General features: G+C 54.8%; 1 pseudogene; it reads left to right on the top strand.

The window, feature by feature from the left end:
• The first annotated feature begins 1,315 nt into the window (after window positions 1-1,315).
• On the top strand, window positions 1,316-5,769 carry LOC139826913 (coiled-coil domain-containing protein 42-like; annotated as a pseudogene).
• The last annotated feature ends 1,840 nt before the right edge of the window (window positions 5,770-7,609 follow it).

Raw genomic sequence — 7,609 nt, 5'->3', positions numbered from 1 at the left:
AAGCTCATAGCGCCTGTAATTGTGGTGTGTCAATTAGTGTCTGTTCTAGGAGCTGGGGGATACCTGCCCCTTTCAACGAGTCCTCGTCATTCTGTCCTAAATGATCTAGAGCTGTTACATTGCACAGGTCTAATTTTGCTTGAGTCTTTCATGGTCTTACCTGATCTCGGGCAACCCGTACACATACTCTTTTTCCTGTTAACTTTTGAAGAAAATGCTGCAAACCCCCATCCCCATCCGAGTCATCAGATAACACGGACTTGAACGGTGCTGGAGAATCACTGGTAACAAGGGGTTCGGAACAGTGCACATTCTCGCCAATACTTTCTAGCATCATAATTATTCGTATAACCTGAGTCCCCAGGTGCACTCCCCTTCCCATCACGATCAGCGGGTATGTTCAGCCAGAGGCCGACAGAAGGGAGCATCAGAGGGTGAAATGTCCTGTGGAAGGAGCAGAAAGTTACCATCCTCTGTAGGTTTCTCCCCACCTGGCCCATGAATACCTCTGCTTTATTTTGGGCAATGGACCTTGTTCAAATGCCTTGTTCTGGGGAAAAAATAAAATGAGTGTTTTTAAAAAGAGCTATTTTTTTTAGCGAATGACAGACTTCAGTGCCACACAGGGAACCATGGGCAGTGCAGTGATCAAACATCCCTGAGGATGTACCTCAGCTTCAGTGTCTTTGCATCTGGTGTTTGGGGAGAGAAGGAGCAAACTCAGGTCCTGAGCTCTGAGACCATGGGACGTGGATGGGGGGGAGTGCAGAAATACCTGCCCAAGACAGCAGAGAGCACAGGGCACTGGGGCTGGATTTTAGCAGAGGAAAAATGGGGAAAAACCAGAGGAAGGGAAAGAAATCTGCATTTGTTCAGATTTCCTTCAGTGCTGAAGGGTCCTGGTGCTGGACACAGTGGTCAGTCCCCCTCGCCGGTGAGCGGGCATCACCCGCTTCGGTTGCCAAGGAACCGCCGGAGCATAATGCAGCTGCTCCTGGCAACCATTCCACACCAGCTGGGCACCAGCAGCTGGTGGCTACAGGCAGGACCGAGGCGAGGAAGGTCCTGGGAAAGCAGAGGGAAGAGGCACCCAGGGGCTCATCCCCTGCCTGGCTGTCTCTCCCAGGCTTGCAGAGCAGTTCCTGGGTGACCCGGTAGAGCAGCAGTGCCAGGAGGACCTGGGCTTTCTGGGCCCTGCTGGTGGCTGAAGCGATGACCGCCAAAGATGAGGAGGACCTGCCGGCCTATTTCCTCAAGCAGTACAGGCAGAACCTCCTGCCCTTGCTCAGGTGAGGGGACTCCTCCACCCACCTCCATGCCCTCCATCCTCTTCTCCTGTTTCCTCCATCCCTCCTTCCCCCACGATGGCAAACTCCCCGATCTCCACCGCTTCAGTCTCCTCTCCTCCCTCCCTTGCCCAGCCCTGTTCCTCCCTGTGACCCCCCTTGCTTTGTCAGAGGGTTCCGTGCTGGGGATGCCGTGCTGCCAGACGGGATCTGAGATGGTGCTGGGTTGCTCTGGCCTGTCATCCCACTCTGGACACAGTCCAGCACCCTGCCCAGGCACCAGACCCAGCGTGTAACCTTGATGGAAACTTGTGTGGCAGGAAACACAGGCTGACAGAGGAGGGCTCCCTGTCTCCATTTGTTCACCTCCAGGAGAAGAGGAAAGAAGCCAAACAGGTGCAAAAGGCTCTGGAAGAGAAGCGAGAGGTGAGAAAGATGGGAGGGTGCTGGGGCATGGTAGGGGTGTTGTGTTTTGTTGGAGGGCAGCAACGGGCAGGTGAGTGGCTCCGGGTGCGGGCGGCCACGTCACGCTCACTCTGGTGCTGCCAGGCCTTCAAGGAGAAGATGGCTGACATAGCCCGCCGGTGGAGGGAACTCCATGCCAAGAAGGACCAGCTGAAAAGCTACATGGAGAAATCTATGAGGAGGTTAAAGGTACGCCTGCTCCTGATCAGCTCCGCGGACGTGACCCTGAGCCACAGCGCCACCTTCTCACCTCCCCTGGGGAGACAGTCTTGGGCCAGCACTTCTGTCCAAGCCTCCCTTGAGCCTGGCGGGGTGAGGAACAGGACTGGCAGGGCATGGGGGTTTGTACTGCAGATGGGGAAAGCCCTGATAGCGCTTGGGCAGCAGGGAGCTTGTCCAGGACCAGTGTGATCTCCTGAGGGCCCCAAACATCCCCCAAGAAGGATCTCAGCCTGTCCCCACTGTTGACACCCAGGTGACTCCCAAGGGCAGATCCCAGTAGGTCTGAAAAGCAGAGTTCTGTCCCAGGTGCCTGTCTCCAAGAGCCAAGGGTCAGTGCAAGAGGGGTGGCCATGTGTTGTGGGAGCGAAATTTAGGGTTCTGCTTACTGCAGAACAATGCTTAGATGTCTCAAAGAGAAGTGCGACGTGGAAGAGTTCGGTGGCAGGTTCACTCTGTTATTCACTGCGTGGGGGAAATATGTCAAGCCGAACACTGCTGACCTTCTCTCCAGGAGCCTGCACCCTGATAACCGTTCACTCTGGAGTCTGTGTCTCGAGCTCCAGAGGTGAACTTTCAGGCGAGGCCGTATCCGTCACAGTGCGAACTCTCAGGATTCTTCTCTCCCTGAGAACAGTTTGCTGCAGAGTCTGTATTTTGGAGCTCTGGAAGCAAACTCCCAGGGCAGGCCTGTACCACGCCATGTTGAACAGGGAGGGAAGATGTTCCCCAGGGTGCTGCAGCACTGCTCTGTCCCCTGTGAGTGTATCTCCTCCCAGTGCTGCTGGGTGACCCAGCTCCATCTGCCCTTGCCTTCCTTTCCTTCTGTGTGTGTGTGTATTGGTGGGGGAAACATCACTAGGAAGATGATCAGCTGCGAGTCCAAGCTCTGAAGAAAGCCGTGAGAGAAAGAGAGGAGAAAACACAAAAGGAGATGGAGCTTTTGAGGGCTAAGAAGAAACTCAAAGCCCTGAAAAAGGAACACCAGAAGCTCAGCAGCCAAGTGCAGAAGCACTCCATCTTCAAAAACTACCTGGAGGATGTGGTGAAGATCTCCCCACAGGTGAGTTTGGACATGAGAGACAGATCATGGCCTCAGGGAGGGCTGTATGTGGATGTTAAACCTGGAGGAGATAAGGCAAGTCCAGGGAAATCATGACACTTGGTCAAACCCAGAGACCTCAGGTGGGATGGGAGGAGGTTCCCTGCAAGCCAGGTGAGCCAAGGGGACCAGAGTGAGGGGAGGAAAAGCAGAAAAGGAGATGAAGGCTTGAGAAAACCCAAGAAAAAGTGTTAGAAGGGGGAACAGCACAGAGCTGAGGGGCATGGGGACCCCTTTGTGTCACTGTTTCACGTGACATGGATGGTTTGGGAGAAGGGCCAAGCTGCCCAAGAATGGGAGCCCAGGCAGCTGTCGGGAAAGCTGAGCCTTCTCTCAAGGGTGTGCGGGCGTCCCTCCCTGCATCGCTTGCACTCCTGCGGCCCGGCTGCCCCACTCCCATGGCTGGGTGACTTGGCCCTGGCAGCTGCACTTGTGCTTTGTTTCCTATCAGAGCACTGGGGGGTGGTACAACATCTCCCCTTGCTGCTGGCAGTGGCAGCTCTGGGACCAGCACAATGGGGCCATCAAACAGGGAATGTGGCGACGCTCACAAACCAACTGGGGCAGCAGGATCGCCAAGAGGGGAAATCTTTCAGCTGGGGGAGGTGTTGTCCCTGGTCAGGACAGGGTGCCAAACAGCACGAGACTTGCAGTCATGAGGGGAGGGCAGGGGCATTACTAAACCCAGGATCCTTGTGCTGCAGTTTGAGGACATCCAGGACGTCATTTCCCGCTACAAGCTGCTGGTGAGGACGCGCAAGGACCTGCAGCAGTCCCAAGAGAAGGACAGGGAAATGATGGAGCAAGCCAAGGTGCTCCTGGATCAGTACGAGGCAGAGAAAGCAGCTGAGATCCTGCAGTGCCGAAATGAGCTGGAGCAGCTCCAGCGACGTTTTGTGCAGGCTCAAAGTGATGTCCGCTTCTGGGTGAGGAACTGCGGGATGGGCAGGGGAAGATCTCCAAGGCCTGGCTGGGTGAAGCCACAGGGTCATGGCAAGGCACAGTGGCAGACTTTGTAATTAGAGGAGATGCCTCATTTCATCCCTGCAGCAGGGGGTGCAGAATGACAAATGACAGACCAGGTCTGGAGCAGGTTATGTCAGGGCTTAAAACAAGGCCCTCACAAAACCGCCAGGATCTTTCCCTTCTTGTTTGAACTCACAGTCAAAAGAGATCTGCTACCCAGTCCTTGGGGAGGTTTGCCTCGGCACAGACCCCAAGCTTGCTCCATCACACGCCTGTTGGGTTTGTGTAGCCTGGTCAGACTCATTTCCATTCACCATTCCTTGCAGTATCATCCCTGTCATCGGGCTTCAGTGTGGACCATCTCGTGGTCTCCACTGTTCATGGCTCGGGCCTCAGAGTGAAGCTGGTGTTGCTGATTTTTTTATTTGTTTTCATCCTTTGCACAGCATCTGCACACCAGGGCTCACCCCTTCTCCTCCCTCCTTCCCAGTCCAACAATGACCCAACTGGTGGTCATCTGGGCTGTACCAAGGCACATGAATGTGTAGAAACGCGCGCAGCTCTGCTGGCCTCTGTTCCCTTTGCATCACTCTGAGGGGGCCTTGCCAAATTCCCTTCCTGGATACTCCAGGCTGCAGGAGTTGAGTCCCACCAGGCAAAGCTGGAAAGCGCGTGGTCTGGGCAGGTGGTGGTGGGATGCGCTGCCCCCAGGGTGTCAACTATTGGGGTATCTGGAGGACCCACTAGAAGGAGGGGTGCAGGAGCTGGCAGAGAGATGGGGCTGCTCAAGGAGCAGCTGTGGTAGTTCCTGGATCTGCTTCCACCACACCAAGCTGAACCAGCTCCAGCATAGCCCTGGGTGAGGACAGGTTCTTCCTAGCAAAACAAAGGAGTGCGGAAGCCAGGCTCTCCAGCACTGAAGCAGCATCTTTGCTGGGACATATCACCATGCTGTGTGTCTCTCCTTCTCCTCCCCTCCTCAGACTGCTCGCTGGGCCGACATCCAGAACAGGAATGCCAAGAATGCCCTGATGCTGACGACTATGAAGATGGCCGTCCATAACCTCTTCCAGTGCGTGAACACGCAGCTGAAAGCCAAAGTGCATGTGCCGGAGGATGACAGCCTCAGACAGCTGGACATGGTAGAACCAAGCCAGACCCCCTCCCTGCCCAGAAAGAGGAGCAGTAATGACCCTCAGCTGCCCAAAGGGAGGGGAAAGCCCAGAGAAATCAAGGTGCCCAACAGACACTTCCCTTTCCCCCTGGGCTGTCTCTTGGGCATGGGGAATGGGCGGAGGACACCAGGCAAACCTGTCTCGTCCCAGGAGGCAGAGCAGGGGGTGGATGCCTGTTGGGAGCTGGGCAGGCTGGGGCAGGGGGTGCAGATCCACCCATGGCTATAGTCTGGCTTCATTCACCCCTCTGAGTCACCTGTAAAAGCCCATTGTGGTGGTGCAGATCCAGCAGGGCAATTGCCTTCATCCTTTGGTTGGTGAAATTTGCACTCCAAAAGGGCCAATGGGCTCCTCTCTGCCTCCTGTTCCCACCCCTGCTGTGACCTCTACCATCTCTCTTCCCTACCTTAGATTCAGCAGTCTATCCTGGACCTCAAAGGCATCGTTACGGAGGTGAAACGGAAGGGCATGGAGAGCCACCGGCGAGCAGCTAAGCGCGAGCATTAAGGGCAAGAGGAGGACAGAGAGCCCTAGGGATGTTGTGTTACGTCAGTGAAGTTTCAAAACCTTTCTAGCTGTTTTGTCCTGCCCAGTTGTTGAGTCCCTTTCATACTATTAAAATAACCGAAGATTTTGAAGTGTCTCTCCGTTTCCTGGGAGGGTTGGAAGCATCAGAGCATCTTCACCCCAGAGGCCGTGGGGTGCCTTTTCTGGCAGGTGGGATTCTGGTTGCAGGAGACGGTGTCCCAGCAAAGCAGGCAAAATAGGGAGAGCAGGCCGGGACAGGAGTGGAGCTTCAAATAAGGATTAGTACTGGTGTTCACACTGGGACCTTCCAGCCAGACTAAGCTCTGAGATGTTGAAGAGGGACGTCACAGCAGGGGGGCCGGTGCTTTGGAAGAGCTTCAGAGATTTTCCACCACCCCACCCAGCACATCTACAGATGTGGGTTTTGCTGCACAGCCATGTGCTGCGTACTAAAACTCACCTTCCCCCTCAAGATGTTGGGAAGGTGTGGAGAATGGATATAGGTGAAGGATGAACCAGCCAGGGCGGTTGCACCAAGCATTTGGCTGTTCATGGCGAGGGCTGACATGATGAATGCAAAACAAGAGGCCTAAAAATGGCTCTGGAGTCCCACTGTGGAGTTCAGGCTGGGCTCAGAGTCTGTTAGGGAGGACATTTGAATGCACCAAAGACCCAATGACATAAGCTTACAGATTTGTGCATCAAAGAGACCATTGATCACATACTTGCTCCCTTCTCTCCAGTGGTTTTTCCTGTCCTGAGCCCAGAGCAGTGGATTCGGCTAATGCATCCTCCAGGAAAGTCTGAGAACAGAAGGCTGCTATCAGTGAACAAATATATCAAGATTTCAGGGCTTTGAGCATTAAAGGAGATTAACCTAGGGAGGCAGTTTCTTGCCTTTCCAAAGATTTCTCAGCCTGGCCCAAAAGAGAAACATTAGGTCAAAAGCCAGAAATGGAAGGGCTGGATGTCTCGCTGCTCTGTACTCTTGCAATACCAGAGAACTCCAAAGGATCATGTTTCTGTTCCACTTCAACCACCCTGCTGTGACACAGCCTGAGACATCTCTCTGCAAAGGTCAGAGGTGCAGAAATCATCCAGGAGCCAAGCTTCCAACAGACATTTGTAGTGGCAGAGCCGCCCCCCTGCCCCGGGGGATGGGGTTGTCCCCAGCCTGGCTGAGAGGTGAAGCCAGAGGCAAAAGAAACTGAAGGAGCACCATTAGAAGGTAATAATGAGTGAGCAATCGCTGAACACATGCGTGCAGAGCGCTGGCCAGTACATGCAGCCTATCATGTTATTGTATAGCACGAGTTACAACCAATCACGTTATTGTAAGGCGCGTGGACAGAGCAGCTTTGCTATAAAGCCAGCCCGGTCCGACAATAAAGCGAACTCTGTGAACATCCCATTGGTGTGTCAGGTTCCGTGTCTCGCATGGAAAAAGCAACATCTCTGCTTTGCTGTAACGTGGGGGAGCCCCTCGCTGCCCCCCTAATTGGCTTGTGGGAGTCAGCAGCGTGGAAGGGAACTAAATCCTTGGAGCAAATGTCCTGCTTGCACTGAGAGCCCGAGGCCACCAGCCAAAATACCCTGGGTCTGTCCCCGCAGGGCAGCCACCCCCTGGCTCAGCACCGCCTTGTCCTCTTAGTCCCTGCAGCAGGACGAGCAGCTCAAGTGCCTCCAGGCCAGCATCATGCAGCTCCAAGAGGACTACGAGAAGTTCAGCTCAGCCCTTGCAAACCTCCAGCAGGATGGCCAGCAGGAGCAGAAGGACATCAAGGTGGGTGGCTGTAACCCGCAGGCAGAACCCAGGCTGGGACCCCAAGGGATCTGTCCCCCTGCCACCCTGCTCGCAGCCCTGCACA

This window comes from Patagioenas fasciata, unplaced genomic scaffold, assembly GCF_037038585.1.
Source record: "Patagioenas fasciata isolate bPatFas1 unplaced genomic scaffold, bPatFas1.hap1 Unplaced_9, whole genome shotgun sequence".
In the NCBI taxonomy this organism is placed as follows: domain Eukaryota; kingdom Metazoa; phylum Chordata; class Aves; order Columbiformes; family Columbidae; genus Patagioenas; species Patagioenas fasciata.
Note: the sequence above shows the minus strand (reverse complement) of the source record. Positions and strands in the feature narration are given on the sequence as shown.